Below are 21,859 nucleotides of genomic sequence, written 5' to 3'. Positions count from 1 at the left end.
GTGACAAGACGTGACGATTACAGGCCAGCCGGCCCCCATTTATTATAGCGGCCATTTAACCCTTGTGTCTCTTCAACCTTTCAATCGTGCCCCACCATTGCAAGAAGCACACCCACAACGAGATATTCTTAGAGGGTATCCTACGCGGCTCCAATGGCGCTCCGAGTGGCTACCGACGACGAGCAGCAGTTCACCATGCATGCCGTGGTGGACACCCACAGAAGGTTCATGGACCTCTCGATGGTATACACCAACGACCCGGTCTGGGTGGAGCACTCCATCCACATCATGGAGCTGTTGCTTACCGAGGAGAAGTACAAGGTGGTCGGGTTCGACCTCGAGTACACCCGAGCTCGTGCTGGGTCTCATCCCAAGGTCGTCATCGCCCAGATGTGCGTGTGCCACCACGTCCTCGTCTACCACTACTGCCTGGCCACAAGGCCTTGCGAGTGTTTCGCCAGGTTTGTCAACAGCCCCCACTACATGTTCGCTACGGTGGACATCACCAACGATGTAAAGGCGCTCGAGAATTCAGGCATCGCCTGCCAGAATCTTGTCGACATCCAGCGCCAATACAAGATCTGGGGCAGTAAGGAGCATGAGAAGGAGTCACTGGTTCACCTCACCGAGGTCATCATCGACCCCTACTACCGAGACATGAAGGATTCGTGCAACAAGGACAAGCATGCCTAGCACTCGGCCTGGATGGAGAAACTCGACAAAGCTCACGTCGTGTACGCGGCCAAGGAGGCGTACACGAGCTACGACATGTACAGATAGATCGTTGACATGAGGAAGTGCCTCCTTCCCCAAAACGGCCAGGGATCCAGCCGGAAGCAGAGCAATGGCAAGCGTCGTCGCAACAATAAGTAGATGATTAGATCCTCGTTTCTCCTACTTTAGTATGCATGTAATTGCTTACTTTGGTGTGTGGAAATGTTATGTGTGTAGTCACTTGTGTAATTGTATGCTTAATTTGGTTATGCAATGCTGTCTTTTTAAGTATATACGTTGATGCTCTGTAGACAGAGCGTAGATGTTGTGCGGACAAAGAAAATCGCACCGCACATGGACTAAACAATGAAACCCGTCGGTGATGTTTTCATCAATCACTCACAATTGTATACCAGCAATCGTTTGCTCACAACACACACGGCTTGTTAGCAGTAATCGTCTGTGTTGTTATCGGTCTTCGCACACGTTTCCGATTACAGACCTATTTGCCGCGTATCACACACATCTTGTTAAGTTGAACCGTTTCTGTTCTCATGTCTCAACGCAAACAGTTCATCTGAGTGAACCACATGCCGTATATCGCACACACCTTGATCTGGCTGACTGTTTCTTTTGTGTTGCCTAATCACAAACAATTCATCCGAGTGAACCGTATGCTATATATCACACACACCTTCATCTGGCTGCCCGTTTCTTTTGTTCCTCCTCATCGCAAACAGTTAATTGAGCTGAACCATATGCCCTGCATCGCACACGCAACTAAAATCTGAACCGTGTTTGATGCATCCTCCATCGCAAAAGTTTTGCACCTTTTTGACGGGTTTTTTACACCACTGTTTGCTATTATGGCATCGCACACAATTTCGTCGAAGGGTCTCTGATTGTAGTGTTGCGTTAGCAGCATCCTACAGTAGTGTCAAGAGTTGGAATGATAGTAACAGTACTGCTCCTTTAGTTGTAGAGAGATGGTATTCGAAGCCTTTCTAGCCATACCGGCAATACTAGCACATATATTCCAACAAGTTCCACTTTCCTGATTTTATTCCTGATGCTTAGGGTTTTCCCATTATATCTACACTATGATCTGCATAGGTGCCTTATGTCCTACTAGCAGTTGTCCACCCTTTAAAGCTAAATAACACACCAATCATACGTCCTAAGGTTCTTCAAATACGAATGTGATATGATACTGACATTAGCTAACAGACACACATTTAATTGGTTAGCTAATGCTCCCACTTGAGTTTCCAAATGCATGTGGCCACATATAGAGAGACATCATGGAATTGCATTTCTTTGGGCGCTCTGATTCATCACGGGTGGGCAACCAACATTGTATAGAAAGAAGGGGAATCTCAATAATATGCTTCCCCTTCTATTCTTTAACATGTTCCTCTTCTGTTCTTCTTTAGTAAGTACAGTATGTTCCTTGTCAGGAAGGGGAGCAGGGACATATGCAGTCGACAGCTCTATTGGGCCGGTTCTGCTACATGATTTCGCACTTCAAGTTGGTCTGCCATAATATCCCGAAAATGGTGGGAGTCGCGCGGTCTTTGATAGCATAGACTGATAGTAACAGTTGTGCGCCTTCAGTTGAATAGATTTGGCTTGTAGGTGATCGATAGGCTCTGCATATTAGTAGCGGCAAAACCCTGTATTTTCCAGCCAGTTCCGCTTTCCCGATTTATTTATGGTGGTTATGGTGTACCCCTATTATCTACACTACTATCTGCCTACTGGCTCTGCGCTCTCGTTATCATGGTTTGGCAATAAACTTTCTATACGGTACATTATGAACCTATCATCTGCAAACTATCCTTACATCTGGAGCTCCCAACAGGGAGCCTATTTTTTGTGTAGTTGTGCCAGATTATATTAATCTACTCACCATATTACAGCACACATGGGCTCTCTCATCAGAATCCAGTGATAGCACACAAGGGTTTGCAGGGAGCCCCTATTATATTACAATATCCTTTGCATTACAAAGATAATCTCACTACTATTTATGTTTTCATGCTTTTTAGATATTGTACGTAATCACAATGAATATAATAATGTGCACATCAAAAGAATATTGCGGAACAGTTCAATGGGTAACAATCTTGGCATCAAGGGATTGAGGTCCATAGTGGATGCAATGAAACCCACATGCTCCCGACCTATAGATTCATATTCAGAATATGATCCTAGTGACTATTCTGAGCTCAAGGAGTCAAAGACAGATGGCCTATCATGTTCACCCAATAAGGTGCCTATTCTAATTTGGTAAGGTTTTATTGGTTGCACATATCTTACATAAGGTGTCTTGCATTTCTTTTGCTTCGTTGCACCGCCATATGCTTAGTTTACTCATGATATATGTGAAGATGCCATGCCCATCCATTATCAACACCTATTCCATTTGTCGTCATACCATGTTTTTCCATTCGAATGTTGTTCTTGTGTTTCAGACATCCAAATGGAAGAGGGTGATTGCAGAACCTGAAGGAGTACAAGCAAAGTCCTTGAAAAGGTGGAGCTACCGGAGAAATCAGATAGAACCCGACGTATATTGGCGATAGAACCAGCGCCACAAAACCTAGGATATCGCAACTATGCTGGTCGCTGCTTTGCTCTTGTGAGTACCTATTGTCCTATCGTTGTCCTTACATCCATACCTGGTGGATTATGTGACATCATTGTGCATTATAGCTTGCTTATCCACTGTTCGCTCCAAACTATCAGATCTATATTAATGCTTAAATTAATGTAGAATAAACCCAATGCTTATGAAGAAATTTAGTTATGCACTGTTCTTGTAAGTATCTGCTATCCTTCATCACTGTACTTATATTTGTCAGCTAGTTCTTCATGTACACTTTGCAGCTTATTTTCCCTTGCCCTCCATTTTCTACACATCAGATCTACATTTACTCTTGCCAAAATATTGAATAAAACCAATGTTACTAAAGAAGTTTAGCTCCGCATTGCTCTTCTCAGTGCCTTTTGCCTGTATGTTGTATTTACATTTGTACTATGCATCTTAAGTTAAATAATCGCCATTTGTTCCTATATTTTCACATCTATATTTACTCTTAACAAGATGTAGAATAAAGGCAATGCTCTTAAAGAAGAGTGTGCGGTAAACTTCTTGAATTGCGCCCCCCCCATCAATGTGGACAAGGGCTTTATAGAGCCTGTCTTCACTACTAATGTAAGTTTGTCCTCATCGAGCCTTCAAACTTTGTTGTGTATATTTGGATAGCTATGAGTGCAAATGTTGTTTATTTTTGTCGTCTGCATCAAATTGCTTGTTCAAAGTTTATAAAGAAGTACATAAACATAAGTTTGTCCTTCTCAATTTTAGTCTTTAGTTGTACAACCTAGTTCGTTATTTGTACCATGTAAATTAAACTAAACATAGCCAGTTATCTTCTTTAGCACTATGTGTATGCTTGTATTCTTGATCTGTAATCCAGTGGTGTGGTGAAACTACCAATAACAGCACAATGTCATATCCTGCTATGTCTCAACTATGAACAATGCCATATTATATTAATGTTATTTAAATCGTGTCTCTTCATTTACCAATCTGAAATCGTATAAATTGACAGTACACTCATCATTCATGCTTATACATTGTTTAGAACTACATGTATGCTTGTGTTCTTGATCTGTAATCCAGTGGTCTGGTAGAGCTGGCCGCTCCTACACAATGGCATTTCCTGCCATCTTAACTATGAGTAATGCCTATTATGTTAATGCTATTTAAAACCGTGTCTCTTCATTTCTGACAAAGAAATGAGATGAATTGACAACGCTGATGCTTATACATGCAAAACCTGTTATCTACCTACTTGTTTCTCTTTCAGGGTGACAGCACTGCTGCTAGGAAGAACTGCCACAATGATAGTGAGACGAACCCATTGTTTGTCCCTCTAACATATATTCTAGAGAAGAAGGCAACACATCTTGAGGGTAGGGATACAACCACAAAGTCATATCTTGATGTAGTGTCGTACTTACTCAGCGACACAAGCTCGATGAAGTCGCCGCGTGAATCTATTCGACTTATTTAGCCTGAAATTCAAACAGAAAGACATGCTTCCGCTCAAATCGGACTAGAACTCCAATCTCTATGCAAGATTAACCATAAGTTAACCATAAGTACATGACGTCTATTGATGCTATCCGCTGGAGCTCCTGGGCCGGCTAACCTCTTGAACTGTGTTGAAGTGTTGTCGGTTCTGTATATTATTTTGTCGGCCTATTAACTTCCACTGGTGGCGACCTCCACAATTTATGGAATCTGCTGTCTGGTGGCCCTTTATTATCACTGGCGGCGAACTTTGATGCCCAGGAGATGTAATATGTTGTAATTTCTTTGTTGTATAGTCTAGGTTTATTCTTCGTCACGATGTTGTAATTTATTTGTTGTTTATGTTGTCGTGGCTCTGAGAAAAGGTCGTAATCTTCGATCGGTGCACAATGAGCCAATAGGTATAAAATAATAATTTATGTACTAAAACTAGCCGGTCGCCAATCACTAGTATGGGCCGAACCGTGGGCCTACAATCATCTTGGGCCATTAGTTAGGTCTAGTCTTAATCTGGCCCACTATTAATTAGTTTCGAAACTTTAAAAGGCCGAGTAAACTGCTTGCATTAATTGGGCCGGAAAATTAAATAGGCTTTTAACTTAATTGTGGCGAACAAATCACGGGCCGACTGCGTGCTATAATATAAATCGGCCCATTGTTGGCCCATTCGGCTGACGGGCCATTAACAAGGTGAAATGTTTTTGGGCCTTGGTTGACCCAATTACATGACGGGCGGGAAGCAGGCCGGATGTATAAAGGTGCAACTCGGGCCTTCAAGTGGCTGAAACTGAAACCGGGTCGAAAGAGGCCCATATGTAGACAGGGCCGCTGACAGGCCGAAACTAATATCGGGTTGATCTGTTAAACGGGCCATTAAGAGGCCGAAGAGCAAATCAGGCCCCCAATGGGCCCAATGGCACAATAGCTGTTAAAAGGGTCGTACCTGTTATGGGCCGTAATTTGGCCCAAGAAATGAAAGTCATTTAACGGGTCGGATCAGGTATGGACCCTAATTTGGCCCAAACTATTGCAGGTTGTTAACGGGATGGATCCGATATGGGCCGTAAAATGGCCCAGAATATTGCAGTAATTTAACGGCCCGTATCTGATGTGGGCTATAATTTGGTCCAGAAAATGTTAGGCTGTTAACGGGCCGGCCCATTAGATCTGACGAAATCTTGTGAGCCTGTTCCTTGGCCGGCTTTTAAACCTATATGGGCCTCTATTGGGCCGTCCAATGTGTCAACGTTTCATTAGCGATTCTTGTCAAATGGACGGTTGGCATCTGTCCCAACGCTGAGCCGACACGTGGATCGTCGGCGAATGAGAATTTTACACATGGAAAATCGTTATTGGTCTGGGTTGTTAACGGGTTATCGGATCCAAACCAGAACCCAATAGCTTAACGGCGACCCATTACGGTGGATGCCACGTGTCGGTTACCCTTGACGAAAGCACTTCTATGACGCGAGATTTATCGTCATGGAAGTGGACACTTCTGTGATGATAATTTTGGTAATGCCATGGAACACTTCTACGACAGCACAGGTATGACTATCTTGATTCTGTCATAAAATCGTCATGGATGTACATGCATGAGAGAAAATGTGATCTACTGTGACAAACACGTATCATAACGGAAGTGTATTTTTTTTAGTGTTAGACTGTGGGTGAGCCACTGATGAAACGTCAAGACGAATATGCTCTCGTTGACAGAACTCTTTCATAGCACCCCCGTAGATAGATTAGTGCCATTATCAGTTATGATACTGTGAGGGTAGCCAAAACGGAACATGATTTTCTTTATAAATTGAACCACCGTTGCCGCATCACACTTACTGACCAGCTCTGCCTCAACCCACTTGGTAAATTTGTCAACCGCCACCAAGAGGTGGGTGTTTTTATCCTTAGACCTCTTAAAAGGTCAAACCATATCAAGCCCCCAGACTGTGAATGGCTAAGTAATTGGAATCATTCTCAATTCTTTAGCCGGCACATAAGCTCGTCGAGAAAAATTCTGACAACCATCACACTTGCTGACAAGGTCCTCTGCATCAGCATGAGCTGTCAACCAGTAAAATCCATGACAAAAAGCTTTGGCCACAAGAGACTTAGAGCCGGCGTGATGGCCACAATCACCTTCATGTATTTCCCTTAGAATCTCACGGCCTTCTTCAGAGAAATGCAATGTTGGAACACGCCAGTAACACTGCATCGGTGTAACTCACCATTAACAATAGTCATAGACTTAGACCGCCGGGTTATCTACCTGGCCAAAGTTTCATCCTCAGGTAACTCGCCCCGGGTCATATAAGCCAAATAGGGAATTGTCCAATCAGGGATGGCATGGAGAGCCGCCACCAACTCTGCCTCCGAGTCAGGAATAACAAAATCTTCTTCGGATGGCAGCTTAACTAAAGGATTATTCAATACATCAAGAAAAACATTAGGGGGTACCGACTTACGTTGCGACCCAAGCCGGCTCAAAGCATCAGCCGCCTCGTTCTTCCTTCGATCCAGATGCTCCAGTTGATAACCCTTGAAGTGACCAGCAATATTATCAACCGCCCAGCGATAAGCCGCCATGAGGGGGGTCTTTAGAATCCCAAGTGCCAGAGACCTGCTGAGCCACCAAATTTGAGTCGCCAAAGCACCTGACCCAGGTTAGATTCATCTCTTTGGCCACCCTTAGGCCATGAAGCAAAACCTCATATTCAGCTGCATTGTTTGTATAGGGAAACATCAGCCTTAAAACATAACAAAACTTGTCACCTCGTGGGGAAGTCAAAATAACTCCAGCCCCCTAGCCTTCCAATTGTCTGGACCCATCAAAATGAATAGTCCAATATGTATTATCATGCTTCTCCTTAGGCATCTGCAACTCTGTCCAGTCATTGATGAAATCCACAAGAGTTTGAGACTTGATAGCTGTTCTTGGCATATACATCAAACCATGAGGTCCGAGCTCAATGGCCCACTTGGCCACTCGGCATGTGGCTTCTCTGTTCTGAATAATATCCCCTAAGGGAGCAGAGCTGACCACAGTAATGGGATGACCAAGGAAATAATGTTTCAATTTGCAGCTGGCCATGAACACCCCATACACTAGCTTCTGCCAATGTGGGTATCGCTGTTTAGACTCAATTAAGACCTCACTAACATAATAAGCCAGCCTTTGGACTGGATATTCCTTACCCGTCTCTTTTCTTTCCACTACAACCGCCACGTTGACAGCTCTACTGTTAGTAGACACATATAATAGCAAGGGCTCCTTATCAATAGGAGCTGCAAGAACCGGCGGCTCAGCTAACTATTTTTTAAGCGCCTCAAATGCCTCATTAGCAGCATCACTCCAGACAAAGCAATCTGTTTTCTTCATCATATGGTACAGAGGAATAGCCTTCTCTCCAGGCGGCTTATAAACCGGCTTAAAGCTGCAATACGACCCGCCAAGCGCTGGACATCATTGACGCACGCCGGCTTAGCCAACGAAGTGATAGCTTTGATTTTCTCTGGGTTAGCTTCAATAGCTCTCTCGGAGACCAGGAAACCCAAGAGCTTGCTTGCAGGCACACCAAAAACACATTTGGCCGGGTTAAGCATCATTTTGTAGACCTGGAGATTATCAAAGGTCTCTTTCAGATCATCCGCCAGAGTTTCCTTCTTTCTAGACTTTACGACAATATCATCCACATAAGCATGAACATTACGTCCAATCTGATTATGGAAATAGTTCTGGACACAACGCTGATAAGTCGCCTGGGCACTCTTGAGCCCAAAAGGCATAGACACATAGTATAAAGCTCCAAAAGGCATGATAAAAGCCGTCTTCTCTTGGTCTTTGACTGCCATCTTGATCTGATGGTAACCAGAATAGGCATCCAGGAAACACAAAGCTCACAACCCGCCGTGGCATCTATGATCTGATCGATACAGAGAAGAGCAAAAGGATCAGCTGGACAAGCCTTGTTGAGGTTGGTATAATCCACACACATACACCAGGTGCCATTCTTTTTAAGCACTAGCACCGGGTTAGCCAACCACTTAGGATGAAAAACTTCAACGATGAACCCGACCGCTAAGAGCTAGGCCACCTCTTCTCCAATGGTCTTACATCTCTCTTCATTAAAATGACGGAGGAATTGCTTGACCGGTTTAAACTTAGGATCAATATTGAGAGTGTACTCAGCGAGTTCTCTCGGTACACCCGGCATGTGTGAAGGCTTCCATGCAAAGATGTCCCGGTTTTCATGGATGAACTCGATGAGCGCGCTTTCCTATTTCGGATCCATATTAGCACTGATAGTGAACTGCTGAGATGAGTTGCAAGGGACAAAGTCAACTTGTTTGGTATCATCTGCCGACTTAAACTTCAACAAAGGGTCATGCTCTGTGGTTGGATTTTTTAACAGAGTCATGTCGGCCAGGTCAACATTATCTTTATAAAACTTAAGTTCCTCCGTGGCACGGGCAGACTTAGCATAAGCTGCATCACCTTTCTCACATTTCAAGGCTATCTTCCTATCACCATGGACTGTAATGGTACCCTTACGGCCTGGCATATTGAGCTGCAGATCTTCTATATCTAAATAGGGGCACCCCACTAGCTGATTTTCCTGGCTTCTCAGGAAGCCACGTCACCCGAATTGTTTTAGCAATTGATGCAGTATCCCTCGGCAGCCTGCAACAGTCTGATTAGGAATTGATAAAGTTTAGAGTTGCCACTGCTAAGTCGAAATAACACTTCGTTCCTTCTCTCATCTGTTCTTTCTTCTCGGACTGAACCGGACATACACACCAGAGCCATTCATGTCGTGCGGGGAGGAAAAAACATTCATCGTTCCCGACAGCTCATCCTGGCCCATGGTTTCCTCAACCTACCGCGTGTGATAGCACGCAAACTACGACGGTGCCCCAGACGGCCGTCGTCACTCCCCCGCATCGTTCCTCTCGATAGTGTGCCCGATCGCTCCCCATGGCCGGCCTAGCTCCTTTCTTCCATCTCCTTCATTACTGGACAATATCTTGTGTGCTCTGGTGGGATGGGTTTGCCACAAATAGTAGAACAAATTTTATGTTTAAGTTCACGCGATCCATGCCCTAAATTGTTCAATATGGTTGGATTTGCAATGCCTGTGCCGAAGGTTGAAGACGACCCAAATATTTAATTTTTATTTTGAAGGCTGCGGCCGCATGATTTAGTCAAACCAACCGATAGGCTGATTTTGCACGTCGGCTTCCAACCCAATAGTGTTTTTCAGAACAAGCCCAATAGTGTTTTTTTAGTAGAGGTACCTCTCGACTGTCCATGCTAGCCCAATTAAAAGGCAGGCCTGTAACTTGCTTAGTTGGTCCTGTTGTTAGCCCATGTACCTCATCGCACATTCGCACTAGGTATCTGCGGCTTCATCTTCTCTTCTACTCGCCGCCGCCGCTCTCTCTTCTATACTCACTGCCTTGAAACGGCAGCCACTACTACGCATGAAACGGCAACATTCAACGCAGATCATTACTCCGCCCTCCATTACCCCGCCGCTCTCTCTTCCACTCGCCGTTGCCTTTGTCTATAAAAAGACGTCCTCAAGCACGCACAATTCCTTGCGTCCTACACTTCGTCTACAGCCCTCCGATCTGACATATGCAGCTTTTTGAAGAAGACAAAGAGAGAATAGTAGTTCGTGTTTTTTACCTGAATCAGTACCTCTGCCTACCGGATCAACTTCCCCGGAAAGAGGTCAGGGGTAAGATTTGTTTTGCGCACTATTGAAGAGTATCATGAAATTAGACACGCACTGTCCAGAGTTTGTAGCAGCTTAGATTAGCAAACCAGTTTTATTCTGTAGCAAACTGATTTCCTTCCTTGCATGCTATGAGCAGTATACTCTGTAGAAAACTGATTTTTTTTCTTCTTGCATGTTGTTCAAGAGGCTATTTGTCATTCATGATAAAAACACAACCAAATATCATGCGAAGGTATGCCTCCTCCTTGCGAAGCTGCTACTGAAAAAACCAAGTAATAATTTGAAAACTCTCCACACAAATCAGTCGGTTCAGATTCAACATGAAATTCAAATGGTGTTCTTTTACGCAGGTACTCTTTATCTAAAGGGGGGTCACTGACTTTACAGGTGATGAAACCGCCAACAAAGAGAGGTATGAACAAATAACAACACTCTTATTTGCCATGGAATTTCTCATCGATGAAATATCTACAGCCAAAAAGAGTTAGATCTTCAGGCTACATGACTTAATCATCAGGTTCTTAAAAGGCATACACAAGAGTATGTGTGACATCTCATATAACATGCCAAAATTCCAAATATAGGATACTATCCTTACTTTTTATCCTTAAACAGCATTGTGGACAACAATGTGACGGTGAACAACTAAGAAGGATGGGAGGATAACAACAACACATAAACGGCACTGTTAGTTTCATATCCAAACGTAAGTATCCAAAAGTCATGAAACAAAAGTACCCAAAAGATATAATTCTCTCTACTAGCCTGATTACACGAGGATAACCGTATCACAGTGCTCTTTTTTTCTAAAGCATGCAGGACATAGTCAAGCACACATGCAAGCAGCAACGAACTACACTGCCTTCTATTTAAATTGTTATATTGTGGCTTAAATTGTAATCCAGTCAAGCTCGCATTAGTACTACTTCAGGATGATCCTATATATGAACTGCTATATGGTACAGCTTATGCAACTATATGTGTGTTGAACTACAGTGCCTTCTTTTAAATTAGTTATAATGTGGCACCCAGTCGAACTTCCATTAGTAATTACCTGATGATCCTATGCATGTAGTGAGATATGGATTCACCTTATGCAACTGTGAAAATCTGAGTTGTGAAGTATATATGGGCTGCTATCCACTGTATTGAGATGATTATGTAGTGTTGTCAATATATAATATTTTCCTACTACATTTGCAAATTGTACAAAAATAAATATTGGCCATGTCAAAATTTCCAATGAAATTGCTTCCAAAATCTTATATCCAATCAACAGAAGTTATCAAAATATTACACTAAGCCTCAAGGCAAGGCAGCATGTACATAGCAGCATGGAGCACACGAGTGCAAGCTAGCTAGCAAGCATATGTTTGCTTTCATGATTACAACTTCTCATTGCAGCAACGCGCGGGGTACCACCTAGTACACGTAACAAGGCCGTGCCATAAACTTGGCGTAAGCCGACCGTCCAAACAAAGCGTGATAGGGGCTTTTGATCTTGACCACTTCAAATGTCAATGTCTCTTCCCTATAATCATAGTCATTGCCAAAAGCCACTTCTAAGGCGATCTTACCAACTGGGTATGCCGGTTTACCAGGTACCACACCATGAAAAATTATAGAAGATGGCTTAAGATCTTTGTCAGTTAAATTCATACAGTGAAAAGTATCATAATAAAGGATGTTGATATTTCTCCCTCCGTCCATAAGCACCTTGGTGAACTTGTAACCTCCAACTTGAGGGGCTACCACTAAAGCCAGCTGACCCGAATTGTCAACCCAGGGCGGGTGATCCTCACGGCTCCATAAAATTGGCCGCTCTGACTACCGTAAGTATCGAGGCACTGCCGGCTCAATTGTGCTCACCGCTTGTTTATGAACCTTCTAATCTTGCTTGCAGAGGCTTGTGGTGAAAACATGATACTGGCCACTGTTAAGCCGCTTTGGATTACTCTGATACCCTGACTGTTGTTGCTGGTTACCCTGACTGTGCTGCTGGTTATAACTGCCCTGATTGCCCTGACCATGATATCCAGAATTTGAACCGCCGCCTCCGAAGCCGGGCCCGTGTGAGTCGGATCCTGACCCACCGTGCGGGCCATTATTGTTATTATGATTCTGGAGATACCCAGGATTCTTGTATTCCTTCATAATGAAACAATCCTTCCACATATGAGTTGATGGTCTATCAGGGAGACTATGTTTTGGGCAAGGCTCATTCAACATCGCCTCCAGGTTGAATTTTGGTCCTCCAAACTGTTGCGGCCTACCCTTACGACATTGGTTATTGCGTTGTGTATTGGTATTAGCCACAAAGTCTGATCCGCCATCGGTTTGCTTGTGCTTACCGTTATTCCCTTGGTTCCGCCCTGTCATATTTTGCTGTTGCCCTTTTCCATTGCCGTTCTTCTTCCCCTTGTTGGACTTCTCCTCATCAGACCCATGGTCCTTGGTGTTCTTATTTGATGAGAGCCGCCATGAGCTCTCCCATGTCACGCAATGACGTTTAAGCCGCCCTAACTTCTGTTTGAGAGGGGTGAAACGGCAATTTTTCTCCAGAATAAGAACAGCGGATCCAGCGTTAATTCTATCCGATGAATGGATAATGGCTGAGACCCGGCGAACCTTGGTGGGCTGACACATCCTCTTGCTGTACACAAGCATCCAGATCAATGATCGACAGGGGCTCCTTTCATGTGTCTTTAAAATTCTGAATAAAGTGCTCCTTTAACTCAGCCCATGAATTGATGGAATTGGGGGGCAATCCTTTCAGCCAGGTTCGAGCCAGCCCATCCAGCATCATTGTGAAGTACTTGGCGCACACAGCGTCGTTAACATCCAACATCTCCATAGCCAGCTCATATCTCTCAATCCAAGCCTCGGGAGGTTGATCAGCTATGTAATTGGGCACCTTTTGAGGGCCCTTGAAGTTCTTAGGCAAACACTCGATCGTTGCAAAGAGCCGGTGCTAAACATGGCACACCGACCATCCTGGAAGTCATCCCAGACACTACAGACGCCGAAGGGTTTCTCTGGAGCTGTTGATAAGCCGCTAATTGACCCACTAGTTTCGCCTCTTGACGTGCTCTCGCCTGATCCCTGATGGCTTGATTATTGTTATCATCATGGGGCAGGTCATGACCATTGGGCGGGTTACGACGCCTCTCACTGCTGGAAACCGCCGGCGACTCAATGCACCGGCTGTAGCTTCGACTCTGGCGTGGAGTTGAATGAATACGCTCACGGCTATATGAGTAAGCCGCCTATTGAGCTACTGTTGTCTGAAGAAGTTGCACGGCATTCCGGGTCTCTACCGCGGCTGGAGACTCGCCTTCCACTGGAAGAACCGCCAGCTTTAAAGCTGCGACAATCATGTTATCCAAAGGGTTAGAATAATGACCTGGCGGTGTCGGCACTCGTTGAGGCGGGTTCACGTTCAAACGGGGGGTCTGCTATGCGGGGCTGAGCCGCCGCTCCAGTTGCGGGTGTCTCCGCAGCCCGGGCCACACCGGGGGGGTTACTTGGCCCTGCACCAGGTGTAGTAAAGAGGTTTCGCCCCTCAAACTGCGGAGGTAGGCGACTCTGGTGCCTCCTTCAAAGAATGGCATTTAACGCATTCTGGTCCAAGTTTAACCGGAAAGCTTCTGCTTGAATCCGTTGTGCCTCCGCCTCCAACGCAGCTCGCTCCGTTGCCATCCTAATATTCTCTGCATTGAGCTCCTCTCTAGCTTGGGCTATCTCATCCCGCAGTTTCGCAACCTCCACATTATGTTGTGCTTGAGTCGCTGGGGTTAGCTTTGCGGCCATCAGAGTCGCTAAGGTGTCCAGGAGCTCGGATAAGACCTGAGCCAGCGGGCGCGTAGAGCCACTCGCCCCGGCAGTCGCAGCAGCCATTGAACCGGAGGTCATAGCCGCGGCAGTTGATGAGTTCAGCACCTGTTGCGTACCGGCCAAGAAGATGGCAGCCCTGCTCGGCGGCTCATAGGAGTCTGGAATACTGTCGCTCTCGGAACAGCCCCAAAGCCCTCCGTCTTGTAGTTGATAGATTGACTCGGTTTCGCCGGTTGAAGACTCATCACCTGAATAGATGGATGTCTCTCCACCAGACACAGAGCCTTCCTCAAGATCCGTCTCATAAACAAAGCCAACGAAAGCACTCTTCTGAGCGGGTTGGACCTTGGCGGGTCTCGTGCGTCGAGCCGTCTCAATGGTGTCGGTGCAGGTGTCCGGCTCAGGCCCCGACTCCCCAATCTTGCCGATGAAGACTTGAATTTCGCTGAAGGGGACCCGATACTCGTACTCGATTGGATCGGCCTCGAGACCCCAACCAGCGTCGTCGATGTAGATCTTGCCGCGGCGGCTCTTGGTCATCCGGCCCACGGCGTATCCCTTGATCCCTGAGAAGCTGCCCTTCAAGAACTCGAAACCACCGTGCTCTGGCCCCACGGTGGGCGCGAACTGTCGTGGATTTAACACGGCAGATGCCCTAGTGAAAGGACTTAGGTGTGGAGTCATCGCAACTAGGTTAGCTTGAAGGGGTTGGACGGGACAAAGGACACAAGGAGTTTACCCAGGTTCGGCCCCTCTCAATGAGGTAAAAGCCTACGTCCTGCTTCTAGTTGTATTGCTTGAGTTTCGATTACAAGGGAGTGAATACGCTTGACCTAGTTCTCGATTGATCATTTCTTCAGTTAACCCGCCGCCGGGTCTCACCTTTATATACATAGGGTGAGACCCAAAGGCTTACAGAGTCCTAGTTGGCTCACAATACGTGACCGGCTCGGTTTCTAACTAATCATGCCTTACAAGGCAAGCCATCATTTGGTGATTCACATGCCCAGGTCCTGGGTTTGTACTGGGCCTGCCCCCATGAGTCACCGTCTTCCCACCTTTCCTTGGGCCTTCTTGGATCTTCTTCATCTTAAACTGCCAACAGTGTAACCCGGCCCCTCCTGGGCGGGTCATATCTCGAAGCTATATCCCCAACACAGTCATATTGTCTGTCAGCATAGATTTACCTGTCGGCAAAGACCTATCCTGGCAGGACTATAGGCAACAGCTCCTTTTTGTCGGCATAGTTCTTTGCCGACACTAAATGTGTTGCCTTAGGTGACCTATGCCGACAGATTGTTTAACGTTGCTTTAAGTGTCGTGGTGTAGTGTCGTGGGAGCATGCACATGTTCTTCTGCTCGTCCAGAACGACTGCCGGCTCAAGCGCTTTCAGTTTTGATTTTATTGTTAATACGAGCGCAGCTTGCTCATGCGGTGGCGCGGATCGTGGGCATATTTGCTGGTTAGTTGTAGAGTAACACGTCAAGTTTTCTCGCGTGGACGTATGCGTGCAGCTGAGGGATCGAAGTAGGCCAGGGCATGGCCATCCATACGATACTTAGTGCGTTCATGTGGTCTTTAGGCACCAATCCATATTTACTTTAATTACCGTAGCTAAGTCGGACGCTTAATTCGTTGCATGGTCGAGCATCTCGGAGACTCCCGTATCGTGTTTGGGCCATAGGCTTGTAATTACTCAATTAGCTTTTAATCTTACCGTATAATTAATCCATGCATAACACATGCATACACGTAGCACCATGCATGTACGTAAGCTTTTTTAAGCAGGCTAGACCAGATAAATCGTAATGATATAAGAATATATTCTTCCATTAATAATTATATGAAGGCCCGACATTTGTTTATACATCGCCACACGTCATATTGTTTTACACAAATTGCTCTAATATTTCATTAGCGATGATAGCATAATGCCCGTAAATGTGATGAGAATTTGAATTTATGTCAATATCAAAATCCGGCTGTCAATGGCGGTGTATATGTATGCATGCCCTATGTCCCTTAATTTGTGCAACATCTGGCTCATTGTCTTCCCTTTTATTTTTGGACCTATTATTTTATATTGAGCGGTGTGGCAGAAAGTTACCATGACCCTTTCTCCGCATATTCAACAATTCACTATTTACTATTTGAAGCAATTGATTTTATTAGACCAATAGCTAAGCAGTATATTTTATTTTGGCCGAAATCGGTATCAACAGTGTTAAACCAAATCTTCAGGGACTATAACACCTGTGTACACTCACATACACATTAGTCCCTCAGCCTATTTGTCTTCAATACTCCAAAACCACTAAGGGGGCACTTGATGCACTTACACTTGGTAACGTGCACACTTGCACACACTTATCATAATGTCGGGACGAGAGGCACATAAATATAGCAATGAATCAGTCATGGATCGATAAACCTTTTGATCAACGTGTTTGCCATCCTTTGTCAAGTCAAGATGTCCGATAGTAGGCATGGGAGTTTTCATACCTTTACTCTCTTGCATGTTGAACTTCTTGAATAAGTCCTTGGTATACTTTGCTTGAGAAACAAAGGTACCATATTTAGTTAGCTTGATTTGCAAACCAAGGAAGAATTTGAGTTCACACATCATAGACATCTCATACTTCTTCGACATCAACCTTCCAAACTTTTCAGTGAAGACAGGGTAAGTAGATCCAAATATGATATCATCAACTTATATTTGGCATATAAATAGTTGTAACACCCCGAGAATCATGCTACAGTAACTCTCTGTGATTAAGCTAATCATGTTGCTAAACAGGGCTTGATCACATTTGCATCACATTTCTCTCAAGCTCCTAATTCAAACTTCAATTAAAATTAAAGTGGAAAATAAAAGTTTTCAAAAATTTAAACAAAAATGTTCGGTGGGTGCCAAATAATACACTGGTAATTATTGTGGAGAAAACTCCTTTTAAGAAAATGCCTAAGTATTTTAAAATGGATTAAAAGGTGAAAGAAAATAAATAAAAGAAAATGCAAAACAAAACAGAAAACAAAAAGAAACAAAAAAGCCCCCCACTGGGCCTGGCCCAACTGGGCCAACCCCAGGCCCAGCCGGCCAGCACCATTCCCCCCCCCCCGGCCGAAAGGCCCAGCTCCACCCCCGGCCCACCTCTCTCCCCTATCCACTCCCCAGGCCCCCCCACCGACAGCCACCTCTCACTCCCCCCCCCCAAAATATCTTCTCCTCCTCCCTCCCCCCGATCCAGAACGGGATCGAGAGGAGGCCACCGTCGCCGACTGCCCCCGCCGGCCTCGCCGGAGCGCTGCCTCGCCGGCCTGCCTCCTCCTCCTCGCCGGGACTGCGCCTCGTCACCGCATCGCCGTTGTCCCCGTCTCCCCCTCGACCCCCACTGCCGTGACCCTGCAGCCCCACGGTGAGGCCACCGGCCTCCGTCGCCCGCCCCCTCTCCTCTCGGTCACCGCCGCCCCGCTCGCGCTCCAGCGTGCCCCGACGCGCCCCCGCCGCGCCTGGCCACGCCCCGCGTCGACCTCGCGCCCCGCCCCCCCTTTCCCCCGTGCGCCCCGCGCCCGAGCTCCGGGCGGGCTCGCGTCCGCCGCGCTCCTCTCCGTGCCGCCCTGCTCGCAGGCTGTGCCGCCGCCGTCCCGTTCCAGCCGCTCCGGCCCCGACGCCCTTCCCTCCTTCGGCGACCCCCGCCCACACGCCCGCAGCCTCCCCTCCGCCGATCTCCGCCCCGTCGCCGCGGAGGCCTCGCCCCTCTGCCCCACCTCCGGTGGCTCGTCGGAGCCCCGCCTCCCCTGACCCTGGCCGCCGGCGCCGGCGTGCGCCGTGCGCGCCCAGCGCCCCGCCCGTTGCGCCCGTAGCCGCAGTGCCACCTGGGCCACTGCCTAGTGGGCTTCGCCCCTCTGGGCCACTGCCAGGTGGGCCTCGCCCCACCTGAGCCACTGGCCACTGGGCCCGACCCCCCTGGCCCAATGACAAACGGGCCCCAGCGCCCCAGAACGTTTACAAAAAAAATTAAATAATAATAATAATTAATTAATAAAATAAATAAATAATAATAAAGAAAATAAAAGTAAAAATAATTTTAATTAATTAATTAATTAATTAACCAAATTAATTAAGTTAATTAATCCTGTTTAAATTGATTAAATAATAATTATTTAATTAAACACTAATTAACCTAAACAGTGAATGACAGGTGGGTCCCACTGGACCCACATGTCAGTTTGACTTAGTCAACCCCTGTTGACTGCTGATGTCAGCATGACATCATGCTGATGTCATAAATCCAAATTTCGAATTAATTAAATAATTAATTAAATTCCAGAAATTAATAAAATCTTTAGAAAATCATATCTTTTAATCCGTAACTCGGATTAAAATATTTTCAACATGAAAGTTGCTCAGAACGACGAGACGAATCCGAATACGCAGTCCGTTCGTCCACCACACCTCCCTAACCTATCGAACTAGCAACTTTCCCCCTCCGGTCCGTCTGTCCGAAAACGCGAAACATCGGGAATACCTCCCGGATGTTCCCCCCCTTCGCCGGTACCACCTACTGTCGCGTTAGGACACACCTAGCACCGCTCATTGTCATGTCACGCATCGTCATGCTTATGTTTGCATTGTATTTACTGTTTCTTCCCCCTCTTCTCTCCGGTAGACTACGAGACCGACACTGCTGCTGCCCAGTTCGACTACGGAGTCGACGACCCCTCCTACTTGCCAGAGCAACCAGGCAAGCCCCCCCCTTGATCACCAGATATCGCCTATTCTTCTCTATACTGCTTGCATTAGAGTAGTGTAGCATGTTACTGCTTTCCGATATCCTATCCTGATGCATAGCCTATCCTTGCTACTACTGTTGTTACCTTACCTGCAATCCTACTGCTTAGTATAGGATGCTAGTTTCCATCAGTGGCCCTACATTCTTGTCCGTCTGCTGTGCTATACTACTGGGCCGTGATCACCTGGGCGGTGATCACGGGTATATACTTATATACTGCATACATGACACATGTGATGACTAAAGTCGGGTCGGCTCGTAGGAGTACCCGCAAGTGGATCTTTGCGGAGCGACAGGGCAGGTTGAGACCACCCAGGTGAGAGGTGGGCCTGGCCCTGGTCGGCGTTCGTGGATACTTAACACGCTTAACGAGATCTTGGTATTTGATCTGAGTCTGGCCATTTGGTCTATACGCACTAACCATCTACGCGGGAGTAGTTATGGGTATCCCGGCGTCGTGGTATCAGCCGAAGCCTTCTTGACGTCAGCGACTGAGTGGCGCGCGCCGGATTGGACTGGAACGCCACTAGGCTAGGTCTGCTTCCGGCCGCGTACGCAACGTGCAGGTGTGCGTAGGGCGATGGGCCCAGACCCCTGCGCGCTTAGGATTAGACCGGCGTGCTGACCGCTCTGTTGTGCTTAGGTGGGGCTGCGACGCGTTGATCTTACGAGGCCGGGCATGACCCAGAAAAGTGTGTCCGGCCAAATGGGATCGAGCGTGTTGGGTTATGTGGTGCACCCCTGCAGGGAAGTTTATCTATTCGAATAGCCGTGTCCCTCGGTAAAAGGACGACCCGGAGTTGTACCTTGACCTTATGACAACTAGAACTGGATACTGAATAAAATACAACCTTCCAAGTGACAGATACAACCCGGTGATCGCTCTCTAACAGGGCGACGAGGAGGGGATCGCCGGGTAGGATTATGCTATGCGATGCTACTTGGAGGACTTCAATCTACTCTCTTCTACATGCTGCAAGATGGAGATGCCAGAAGCGTAGTCTTCGACAGGACTAGCTATCCCCCTTTTATTCTGGCATTCTGCAGTTCAGTCCACTGATATGCCCCTTTACACATATACCCATGCATATGTAGTATAGCTCCTTGCTTGCGAGTACTTTGGATGAGTACTCACGGTTGCTTCTCTCCCTCTTTTCCCCCTTTCCTTTCTATCTGGTTGTCACAACCAGATGCTGGAGTCCAGGAGCCAGACGCCACCGTCGACGACGACACCTACGACACTGGAGGTGCCTACTACTACGTGCAGGCCGCTGACGACGACCAGGAGTAGTTAGGAGGATCCCAGGCAGGAGGCCTGCGCCTCGTTCGATCTGTATCCAGTTTGTGCTAGCCTTCTTAAGGCAAACTTGTTTAACTTATGTCTGTACTCAGATATTGTTGCTTCCGCTGACTCGTCTGTGATCGAGCACTTGTATTCGAGCCCTCGAGGCCCCTGGCTTGTATTATGATGCTTGTATGACTTATTTATGTTGTAGAGTTGTGTTGTGATATCTTCCCGTGAGTCCCTGATCTTGATCGTACACATTTGCGTGCATGATTAGTGTACGGTCAAATCGGGGGCGTCACAAGTTGGTATCAGAGCCGACTGCCTGTAGGAATCCCCCTTTCCACACTCCTTGGCCGAAGTCGAGTCTAGACATTACAAAACTTTTACTAACATGGCTGTGTGTCTTACGGGCCCACGTCGCCATTGGGTGGTACTAGGATCTTTTACTCCTCGACCTTTACTCTGGGACTCTGAACTCTCTTTTACTCGGGTTAAACGAATTTACTAATTTTAACACTAGGATCCCGTGACCGCATTCACCCCAAAGTTGGATAAGCCATAGTTGTTTCTTAGAATAGTATTTTGAACAATTCACACACTGTCATTTGACTCCTTTGAAACGTCTTTGCTTTCAGATGGAACCCACGAGGCAGGTCGTTCGCCACACGACGGCCATTGGTGCCTCGGGATCACCTGCGGTGCTAGCTGAGATGATGACCTATCTGGGTTATCGCTGGCACCCTGAGTACACCGTCTACGAGGAGTACCAGGACTTTAACCAGGAGCAGTACCGTGCCATCGTCCACCTCTACTCTCGGGAGTATGACTCCACTACTGTGCTGCACACCGCACATGGTGTTGGTGTGACCATCGATATGGCTGTCCACGATGCTGCCTATGCTGCTCTGACACGTCTTCGTGGAGAGTATCGGGAGTTGGACACCTCCCCTTTCAGGCACATTGCTATCGCATCCGATGTTGGTGCGGAGGGATACTATACTGCTGCCTACTCCACTGTCACCCGAGAGCCCTTCTACCATCAGAACCTGGTTCTGCATGCTGATGGGCTGGATCGAGCTAACCGAGCTCTTCGCCACGAGATGTACACCACCCGTCAGCACCTTTACCGTGCTCTGACGCTGCTGCACCCCTTTGTCCGATCTGGACAGGTACCGCGTACTGCGATCTACCCAGCCAGGACCGTGATGCCCCACGGTGTCGGTTGGCCAGAGGTGGGAGGCTACTCTCCCGCACTTGGTCCTCTTCTGCCACCTGAGCGTCGGGCTCTACACCTGAGTATCCGCGGCCCCCAGTCTGCTGACGTGGAGGGCTATCCGTTGCCTCACTACCAGCTGTCGGGCTACGATTACCTCCACAGTACCTCTT

The sequence above is a fragment of the Triticum aestivum genome, chromosome 5D (assembly GCF_018294505.1).
Source record: "Triticum aestivum cultivar Chinese Spring chromosome 5D, IWGSC CS RefSeq v2.1, whole genome shotgun sequence".
NCBI classification, from domain to species: domain Eukaryota; kingdom Viridiplantae; phylum Streptophyta; class Magnoliopsida; order Poales; family Poaceae; genus Triticum; species Triticum aestivum.
This window is presented reverse-complemented; position numbering follows the sequence as displayed.